Source organism: Molossus molossus, unplaced genomic scaffold (genome assembly GCF_014108415.1).
Source record: "Molossus molossus isolate mMolMol1 unplaced genomic scaffold, mMolMol1.p scaffold_m16_p_3, whole genome shotgun sequence".
NCBI lineage: Eukaryota > Metazoa > Chordata > Mammalia > Chiroptera > Molossidae > Molossus > Molossus molossus.
The window spans coordinates 124756711-124767767 of record NW_023425366.1 but is presented as its reverse complement, the minus strand read 5'-3'; positions in this window follow the sequence as shown (position 1 = coordinate 124767767).

The following is an 11057-nucleotide window of genomic DNA, read 5'->3' as shown; positions in this document are numbered from 1 at the left end:
GCCCTGGCTGGTTTGGCTCAGCAGTTGGAGCATCAGCCTGCGGACCAGAGAGTCCCGGGTTTGGTTCCTGTTAGGTACACATACAAAAAAAAATGGAGGTGATGTATTTACATACTAGATAACCAAACACAAAAGCACTGGAGTAAAAACAGGATACTATTGGCACAAGAATAAATCAGTAGAGTTGGGGAGAGGGTTCAGAAACAGCCCCAACTATTTCTGGGAATTTAGTTTGTGATAAACATGATTATTTAAATCAGTGGGGAAAGGATGGTCTATTTTTTTTTTTCACCCGAGGACATTTTTCCATTTTTTGTTCAGATAGAGCGGGAGGGAGAGAGAGGAAGACACAGAGAGAGAGAGAAACATCAATATGAAAGGGACACATCGAGTGGCTGCCCCCTGCACGACCCAACCAGGGCCGGGGACAAACCACAACTGAGGCACGTGCCCTTAGTGGGACCGAACCCAGGTCTCCCTGGCTTGTAGGCCAACTCTCTAACCGCTGAGCCAAACCGGCCAGGGCAAGGATGTTCTATTAAGTCGTTTTACAGTTATATCTGTATTCTGAAAGGTTACACATTTAGAAAGTAATTTTTCAAGGACCAAAATGGAAAAATAAAAATGAGGCTCCAGAGTAATTAGAGTAAATTGGTACAGCCTGTTGGGAAGATGATTTGATTATATTTATCAAACAGTTAAATGGATGTACCCTCAAAGAATTTATACTTCAAATTTCTTTTCCATTTAAGTAGCAAAATTGAAGGTAATGTTTAATACAGCAAAATTTGTGATACTGGGAACACTTTAAATGTCCATTAGCAAAGACTAAGGCTAGCCAATGTAAACTACATTATGCAGCTGTTTAAAAAAGGTGGCTTATCAATCTATATTGTTGAATATGTCCAAAAAAGTATGTCAAGTGAAAAAAAAGTGCAAAACAGTGTGGTTAGTATGTTCCCAGTTGGGCCAAATTATACATAATTACACATTAGTGCTCAAATTTCTATAGGATGTTTCTAGAATACTTAAGAACTGATTCTGGACTAGAAATTTCAGCCACTAAGGCTTTCCCCATTTATAAGCCAAAACAAAGCCAAAGGTCAGAATGGATCAGGTACATGCCCTCTTTTCCATGTTTTTATCAGTTTTGTACTTGGGGGCCACCAAGTTGGCAGCTTCAGGAAATAAGTGTGCAGCCTGTCTCCAGGCCCACGTGCCCGTCATGAGGGACTTTGCAGGAGCCATCCCTAGCCTAGGACTGGTATACCAGGAGCAGAAGTAGTAGGTATTCTCCTGATGTCAGGGGCCTGGCTTTGGAAGAGCCCCTCATTCCCATTCTCCACGGCATAGCAAGGGCATGTGGCAACAGCAAGGGCCGGGGTGTTACGGCTGCAGGAAGAAAGTACTAGTTTGGCCAAGGACATTCACTGCCCATCCCCATACCCAGAGCAGGACAAGCTGTTCAGGCTGGAACCAAAGTCTGAAAGAAAGACAAACGGGGGGTTGGAACAGGGGGACTTCGGTTACTACTAACTTGATTTGTGACTTGAACAAGATGATTTATTTTGGGAGTTGGGGAAGCACCTTTTAGAAATTGGTACAAAGATGCCATGTATACTCATCAACAGATACACTTGGGTATTTATCTACAATGAAGGAAAAAGTGGGTCCTGTGGATGTTCAGAAGGATCCACAATTGCTCCCTTTCTAGGCCCAGACAACCCACTCATCCCTCAGTCTCTCTTCTCTGACACCAGGGATCCCATAATCAGTTCCTGCTCCCTGAGGACTCAAATAGACTTTTTAAAAGCAATTAACAGCTATATTCAGTTGTAATTAATATGCCATACAATTAACCCATCGGAAGTGCACAATTTGATGGTTTTTAGTACATCCACAGGGTTATGCAACCATCACAATCTAATTTTAGAGTATTTTCATCTCCCTAAAAGAAACTCCATACCCATTAGCTGTCTCTGCCTTTTTGTTGTGGTTGTTAATCCTTACCCAAGGATATTTTTTCCATTGATTCTTAGAGAACGAGAGAGATAGAAACATCAATGTGAGAGGAACACATCAATTGGTTGCCTCTTGCACATGCTCTAACCTGGGCAGGGGCACGAACCTGCAAACCAGGTACATGCCCTTGACCAGTTACCTGCGACCCATCAGTGCGAGGGCCAAAGCTCTAACCACTGAGAACACTGGCCAGAGCTGTCACTGACTATTGATCTTCCTTCCACCCAACTCCTTTTCCTCAGCCCTAGTCAACCACTAATCTTTTTAAAACATTTTTTTTCTTTTACTGATTTTAGAGATAGAGGAAGGGAGAAGTAGAGAGAGATGAAAACATTGATGAGAGAATACATTGATTGGCTGCCTCCTGCATGCTCCCCACTAGAGATTGGGCCCACAACCTGTGTCCTGACCGGGCGACCTCTTGGTTCATGGGTCGATGCTCAACCACTGAGCCACACTGGCTGGGCTCAAGCACTAATCTTGTATCTGTTTCTATGCATTCATCTATTATGGACATTTCATGTAGGGGTCATGCGATATGTGGTCTTTTGTTACTGGCTTCTTTATATTCTTTGCATAATGTTCTTAAAGTTCATTCATTTTGTATGTCATTCCTTTTTATTGTCAAATAATATTCCATTTTATGGAAATAGCACTTTTGTTTATCCATTCATCAGAGATGGACATTTGGTTTTTCATTTTTGTCTACTGTGAATAATACTGCTGTGAACATTCATGTACAAGTTTTTGTGTGGATATATTTTTCAATTCTCTGTATATATCTAGGAATGGAATTGCTGGGTCATATGGTAACTGTTGTTTAACCATTTGCGGTACTGTCAGACTTTTCTTTTTTATTAAAAACAATGTTTGTATTGATTTTTTTTTAGAGAGAGAAGAAGGGAGAGAGAGATAGAAACATCAATGTGAGAGAGATACATCAATTGGCTACCTCCTGCATGTCCCCAACCGAGGATCGAGCCCTTGTCCTGACCAGGAATCAAACCGGGACCTCTCAGTCCATGGGGCAATGCTCAATCCACTAAGCCACACCAGCTGGGCTGTCAGACTGTTTTCTAAAGTGGCTGCACCATTTTACATTCCCACCAACAGGGTATGAATGTTCAAATTTCTCCACATCTTCATCAACAGTGTTATTATCTGACTTTTTTACTATAGCCATCCTAGTGGGTGTGATTTTGTGATTTTGATTTGCAATTCCTAATGGCAAATGATGTTGAACATCTTTTTATGTGCTAATTGGCTATTAGATATTACCATCTTTGGATAAGTGTCTATTCAAGTCCTTTGCCCATTTTTTAATTGGGTTGTTTGACTTACTGCTGTTGAGTATTAAGAGTTCTAGACACACATTCTTTATGAATAGCAAACGTTCTCTCCCATTGTGTGGGTTGTCTTTTTACTTTCTTTTTTTCTTTATTGATTTTAGAGAGGAAGGGAGAGAGAAAGAGAGAGAGAGAGAGAGAGAAACATCAATGAGAGAGAACATTGATTGGCTGCCTCCTGCATGCCCCTCACTGGAAATTGGGCTCACAACTTGGTCATGTGCCCTGACCAGGAATCGAACCGGCGACCTGTTGGTGCATAGGTCGATGCTCAACCAGTGAGCCATACTGGCCGGGCTCTTTTTTCTTTCTTTCTTTCTTTCTTTTTTCTTTCTTTCTTTCTTTCTTTCTTTCTTTCTTTCTTTCTTCAATCCTCACCCGAGGACATTTTTCCATTTTTTGCACAAATAGAGTGGGAGGGAGAAAGAGGAAGAGAGAGAGAGAGAGAGAGAGGGAAACATCGATGTGAAAGGGACACATCGAGTGGCTGCCACCCGCACGACCAACCAGGGCCGGGGACAAACTGCAACCGAAGTACATGCCCTTAGCGGGAACCAAACCCGGGTCTCTCCGGACCGCAGGTGGATGCTCTAACCGCTGAGCCAAACCAGCCAGGGCTCTTTTTACTTTCTTGATGACGTCCTTTGAAGCACAAAAGTTTTTAATTTTGATAATGTCTAATTTATTTATTTTTTCTTTTGTTGCTTATACTTTAACAACCATATCTAAGAAATAATTTCTTAGTCCAAGGTCATGAGGATTTATGCCTATGTTTTCATATAAGAGTTTTATAAACATTTATAACCTACTTATAAACTTTCAAGTTTAAAAATTATAAACTATAACCACTTTATAGCTAAAAGTGCTTAGATTTAGGTGTTTGATCCATTTTGAGTAAAGTTTTGTATATGGTTTGAGGTAGGAGGTCCGACTTCATTCTTTTACATGTGGATATTCAACTGTCCCAGAACCAACTGTTGAAAATGCTGTTCTTTCTTCATTGAATTGTCTTGACACCCTTGTTGAAAATAACCAACTGTAAATATGAGGGTTTATTTCTGAACTCTCAATTTTATTCCCTGTATATACCTATATATCTGTATTTATGCCAGTACTGTACCACACTATTTTACTTACTGTAGCTATGTAATAAGTTTGGTGTTTTTTTTTATAATCCTAACCCGAGGATATTTCTCCATTTATTTTCAGACAGAGTGGGAGGGATAGAGAGAGAAACATCGATGTGAGAGAAGCACATCAACCGGTTGCCTTCTGCACGACCCTGACCAGGGACTAAACTGCAACTGAGGTACGTGCCCTTGACCAGAATTGAACCCAGGACTCTTTGGTTTGCAGGCTGATGCTCTAACCACTGAGCAAAACTAGCCAGGGCTGTAGTAAGTTTTAAAATCAGGACCTGTGAGTCTTCCATCTTGTTCTTTTATTTGAAAATTATTTTGTTTTTCTGGATCCCTGGCATTTCCGTTTGAATTTTAGGATCAGCTTGTCAGTGTCTGTCAAAAAAAGAAACATAAACGGAAAGTAAAAGAAGATAGCTGGGATTTTTACAGGGATTGCATTGAATCTATAAATCAGTTTGAGGCGTATTGCCATCTTAATAATATTGAATCTTCTGACCCATTAGCATGGGATATTTTAAATTTTATTTATATTTTTTATTTCTTTCAACAGTGTCTATAGTTTTCAGTATAGAAATGTTGCACTTCTTTTGGTAAATTTATATCTAAGTATTTTATTCTTTTTGTTGCTATTATAAATGGAATTGTTTTCTCTGTATCATTTGTGGATTGTTCATTGCCGGTAATGAGAAATACAATACATTTTTTGTACATTATTCTTGTATTCTGCAACCTTGTTGAACTCGTTTATTACCTCTAATAGTTTGTGTGTGTACTGCTAAGGATTTTCTTTTTTTTTATCCTCACCCGAGGACATTTTTTCCATTTTTTGTTCAGATAGAGTGGGAGGGAGAGAGAGGAAGAGAGAGAGAGAGACATCAATGTGAAAGGGACACATCGAGTGGTTGCCACTCGCAGGACCCATCCAGGGCTGGGGACAAACTGCAACCGAGGTACATGCCCTTAACGGGAACCGAACCCGGGTCTCTCTGAACTGCAGGCTGATGCTCTAACCGCTGAACCAAACTGGCCAGAGCAGGATTTTCTATATAAATAGAAATAGAGATAACTTGCTTATTTTCCAGTCTGGATGCCTTTTATTTCTTTTTCTTGCTTATTGCCCAGGCTAGAACTTTCAGTACAATGTTAAATAGAAGTTGTGGGAGTAGACATCCTGATCTCAGGGGCAAACATCCAGTCTTTCAACATTTAAGTATGATAGTTGTGAATTTTTTTTAGATGCTCTTTGATAGTTAGCAAGTTAAGGATGTTCCCTTTTATTCCTAGTTTCGTAAGCTTTTAGAAATTATTATTATGAAAAAGTGTTGGGTTTTATCAGATGTATTTTCTGTGTCTATTGAGATAATCATAATTTTTGTTATTCTATTAATTTTCTGTACTACATTGATTGATTTTAGGTGTTAAACCAACCTTGCATTCCTGTGATAAATCCCGGTTGGTCATGCTGTACAATCATTTTTATATATTGCTGGATTTGGTTTGCTAGGGAAAACAATTTTGTTGAATATTTTTACATCTGTATTCATAAGAAATATTGATCTGTAATTTTTCTTTAAAAAAAATTTTTTTTTTATCCTCACTTGAGGACATTTTTTTTTTTTTTTTTAATCCTTCCCCGAGGACATTTTTTGATATTTTGTTCAGATAGAGTGGGAGGGAGAGGAAGAAAGAGAGAGAGAAACATCGATGTGAAGGGACACATCGAGTGGCTGCCACCCGCACGACCAACCAGGGCCGAGGACAATCTGCAACCGAAGTACGTGCCCTTAGCGGGAACCGAACCTGGGTCTCTCTGTACCGCAGGCCAACGCTCCAACCGCTGAGCCAAACCAGCCAGGGCTGTTGTTCTACTTATTTATGCATTCATTAGTTGCTTCTTGTATGTGCCCTAACAGGGGATCAAACCCACAACCTTGGTGTATCAGTAACAGTGCTCTAACAAACTGAGCTACCTAGCCAGGCCTATAGTTTTTCTTGTGATGTCTTTGTCCAGTTTTATTATCTGGATAATGTTTAGTCTTACTTCTGACCCTCACTTTTCTTCTGCCCCAACTTCCTGGCTTTCTACTAGGACTGTCCCAGGTGGTGAATGCATTTTGGGAATGCAAAATCATAGGCTTTGCTGCTGGGGCATCACCCCTCAGTCTGTACTGTAGACTGAAGTCATCATCCCCTCCCCAGCTAAATGGCTGGATAAACTGGAGTCCTCAAAGGAGAATGCCCCAGAATCAGGGCTGAGGCAGAGGTAGGGCAAGGCAGCAGGCCTTGTAGGTCGAGCAATTATTCTGGATTCAACCGAGGAATTTTGGAGACTTGTTCTCAGTTACATACATACAGCCACTCCCAACAGGAATCCCTGCCCTTAGAACCTACCTTTCTTTCAGTCCCTACCCCAGCTCTGACCTAATCTCTCTTTTTTTTTTTCATATATATATATATTTTATTGATTGTAGAGAGAAAGGAAGGGAGAGGGAGAGAAAGACAGAAAAATCGATGAGAGAGAACATCGATTGGCTGCCTCCTGCATGCTCCCCACTGGGGATTGGGCCCACAACCTGGGCATGTGTCCTGACCGGAATTGAACTGGCAACCTCTTGGTGCAGGGGTTGATACTCAACCACTGAGCCACACCGGCTGGGCTGACCTAATCTCTTATTTGATCCTTCCACTCAGCAGGCTCCAGCCATGCTGGTCTTCTGTTTGTTCCCAGTCTGTGGCCTTTGTACTTGCTCTTCCCTGGAACTGGAGCTCACTGCACAAGATTTGCCCATGATGTTCTTTCTCTTCAGTCAAGTTTCAGCTCTAATCTTACTGTATTCGGTCTATTGCTGCAAAATAAATGACTACAAACCTAGCATCTTTAAAAAATATTTTAATTGATTTTTAGAAAGAGAGAGAGGGAAACATCAATTTGTTGTTCCACTTATCTATGCATTCACTGGTTGCTTCTTATATGTGCTCTGACCTAAGATTGAACCTGCAACCTTGGTGTATTGACATGCCTCTCTAACCAACTGAGCTACCCAGCCAGGGCCAAACTTAGTATCTTAAAAACAACACCCATTTAGCCTGGCTGGTGTGGCTCAGTGGATTGAGTGTCATCCTATGTACCGACAGGTTGCATGTACCCATTCAGGACATGTGCCCAGGTTACAGGCCCCATCCCCAGTATGGGGTGTGTAGGGGACAGCTGATTGATGTTTGTCTCTCATCAGTGTTTCTATTTATCTCCCCTCCTCTCTTCCTCTCTATCTAAAAAAAAAAAAAAATCAATAAAAATATTTTTTAAAACAACACCACCACCACCCATTTATTATCTCATAGTTCTGTAGGTCAGGAGTCCAGGCTAATTCAGCTGGGCTCCCTACTGAGGGTCTCACAAGACGGAAGTCAAAGTTGTGGCCAGCCTGGCTTCTCATCTGGAGCGTCTGGTGTATAATTCACTTCCAGACTTACCCTCATTATTACTGAATTCAGTCCAATGTGGCTGTAGGACTGAGATCCTTATTTCTTTGCTAGCTGTCAGCCAAAAGTTGTTCTCAGCTTCTAGAGGCCACATACGTTCCTTGGCTGGGGGCCACTCCATCTTCAAAGTCGGCAATAGCACATCAAGTCCTCCTGCTTCAAATTTCTCAGATTTGTTCTTTCTTCCTCTTCTGTCACTAGCTGAAGAAGCTTCTCTGCCTTTAAGAGCTCGTGTAATTACATTGGGCCTACCTGAATAATTCAGAATAATCTCCCTATCTTAAATTCAACTGGTTGCTAAACTTAATTACATCTGCAAAGTCCCTTTTGCCATGTCAGGTAACATTCATAGAGATTAGGGCATGGAATCTTTGGGGATCATTATTCTCCTTAGCCCTCAAACAGTCACATCTATCCCATACGCAAAGTATGTTCACTTCCTCCCAAGGTCCTTAAAAGTCTCATCCCATTACAGCATCAAGTCAGAGTCCAAAGATCTCATAAATCTCATCAAATCAAAGTCCCAAATCTTATTACTTTTTTTTTTTTTTTTTTTTTTATCCTCACCTGAGGATATTTTTCCATTTTTTGTACAGATAGAGTGGGAGGGAGAGAGAGAGAGAAACATCGACGTGAAGGGACACATCGAGTGGCTGCCACCCGCACGACCAACCAGGGCCGGGGACAAACTGCAACCGAAGTACGTGCCCTTAGCGGGAACCGAACCCGGGTCTCTCCGGACCGCAGGCCGACGCTCTAACCGCTGAGCCAAACCGGCCAGGGCCCAAATCTTATTACTAAATCAGATGCAGATGTGGCTCTGAGTATATCCATCCTGGAGCACAGTTCTCCTCTGTGGACCTGTGACACTAAAGGAGAGTCGTGTTCTCCCAACGTGCAATAGTGGGACAGGCATTGAATAATAGTTACAGACATTCTGGTTCAAAAAGGAGAGAAATGGAAGGTGAAAAGGAATCACTGTTCCAAAGCAATTTCAAAATCTAGCAGGGCAAAATCCTTTAGGTTTCCAGGACTAGACACAGTCCTCCAGGGCTCTGCTCTGCCCTCTAAACTCTCGGTTCCACCCTTTGGATTAGTCACCTTCCCTAAGAAGCCTTTCCTGACTACCTATTAAAACAACCAGCCCTGGCCGGTTTGGCTCAGTGGTTAGAACGTCGGCCTGCGGTCCGGAGAGACCCGGGTTTGGTTCCTGCTAAGGGCAAGTACCTCGGTTGCAGTGTGTCCCCGGCCCTGGTAGGTTGTGCGGGTGGCAACCACTCGATGTGTCCCTTTCACATCAATGTTTCTCTCTCTCTCTGTTCCTCTCTCTTCCTCCCACTCTACCTGAACAAAAAATGGAAAAATGTCCTCAGATGAGGATGATAGAAAAAAACAACAACCAAAAAAAAGAACCATCTCCAACCCCTTGTCTTTTTTTTTTTTTTTTTGGTCACATCACACTGCTTAATTTTTAAATAATATATGTCATGCCTGACTGGTGTGACTCAGTGCATTGAGCGTCGTCCCATGGACTGAGAAGTCCCAGTTAGATTCCTGGTCAGGGCACACACCTGGGTTGCCGGCTCAGCCCCCAGTAGTGGGTGTGCAGGAGGCAGCCTATTGATGTTTCTGTCTCACATTGATGTTTCTACCTCTCTCTCTAAAAAATAAGCAAAAACACATTTTAAAAATAATAATAGTCCTGGCCGGTTTTGCTCAGCGGTTAGAGCATCGGCCTGTGGTCCAGAGAGACCTAGGTTTGGTTCCTGCTAAGGGCATGTACCTCGGGTGCAGTTTGTCCCCGGCCCTGGTTGGGTCGTGCGGGCGGCAGCCACTCGATGTGTCTCTCTCACATCGATATTTCTCTCTCTCTTCCTTCCTCTCTCCCTCCCGCTCTATCTGAAAATAAATGCCAAAAAAAATGTCTGGATTCGTTCACTTACTCTCTGCATAGTCTCTCCCCTGGTCCAGCTTCTCCTTTCCCCTCCTTCCAGAACCTTCTCATGGTGTCCTCCAGAAGTCCAGCTTCTTAAACAGCATCTTCCCTCACATACACAGCTTCCCCCTCTTCTCAGACACCCCTGCTCCATAAAAAAATAATAATAATAATAATAAAGTCCTCAGGTGAGGATAAAAAAAAATGTAATATATGTCATGGTTTTGGAGTATCTTAGCTATTTCTTTACTTATCCTCTCCACTAAAATATACACCCATGAAACCTTTATTTCTCCAGCACCTGCCATAATGCCTGGACATGTTTTGCTCAAGAAATATTTTATGAATAAATTAATTGTGGAGTGGGGTGGTGTGGTAGGCTGAAAAATGGCCTCCTAAATATGTCCACATCCTAATCCTAATCCTGGAACCTGAGAATGTTACCTTATATGACAAAAGGGATTTTGCAAATATAGTTAAGGTAAGGACAGTGAGATGAAAGATTATCTTGGAGTGTCAGGGTGGATTCAAGGTAGTCACAAGAGTCCTTATAAGAAGGAGACAGGGCTCTGGTTGGTTTGGCTCAGCGGTCAGAGCGTCAGCCCACGGACCAGAGAGGCCCGGATTCAGTTCCCACTAAGGACAGGTACCTTGGTTGCAGTTGGTCCTCAGCCGGATTGGGATCGTGTGGGTGGCAACCATTCGATGTGTCTCTCTCATGTCGATGTCTCTCTCTCTCTCTCTCTCTCTCTCTTTCTCTCTCTCTCTCCTTCTCTCTCTTCCTCCCGCTCTGTCTGAAGATAAAAGAAAAAAAAAAAAATTCAAAAGGAGACAGGAAGGTCAGAGTCAGAGAGGGTAATTTGGTGATGGAAGCAGAGACTGGAATGGTGTGCCTTGGAATGGAGTCTAGGGCCACTGGACAAGGAATGCAGGCATCCATTAGAAGCGAAAATTGCAAGCAAATGACTCCTTTCAGAAGGATCCAGTCTTGCCAGCTCCCTGACTTTAGCCCAGTGGAACTAGTTTTGGATCTCTGACCTCCAAAACTATAAAAGAATAAATGTGTGTTGTTTTAAGCCACTAAGTCTGTGGCAATTGTGACAGCAGTGATAGGAAAGCAATCTAGTT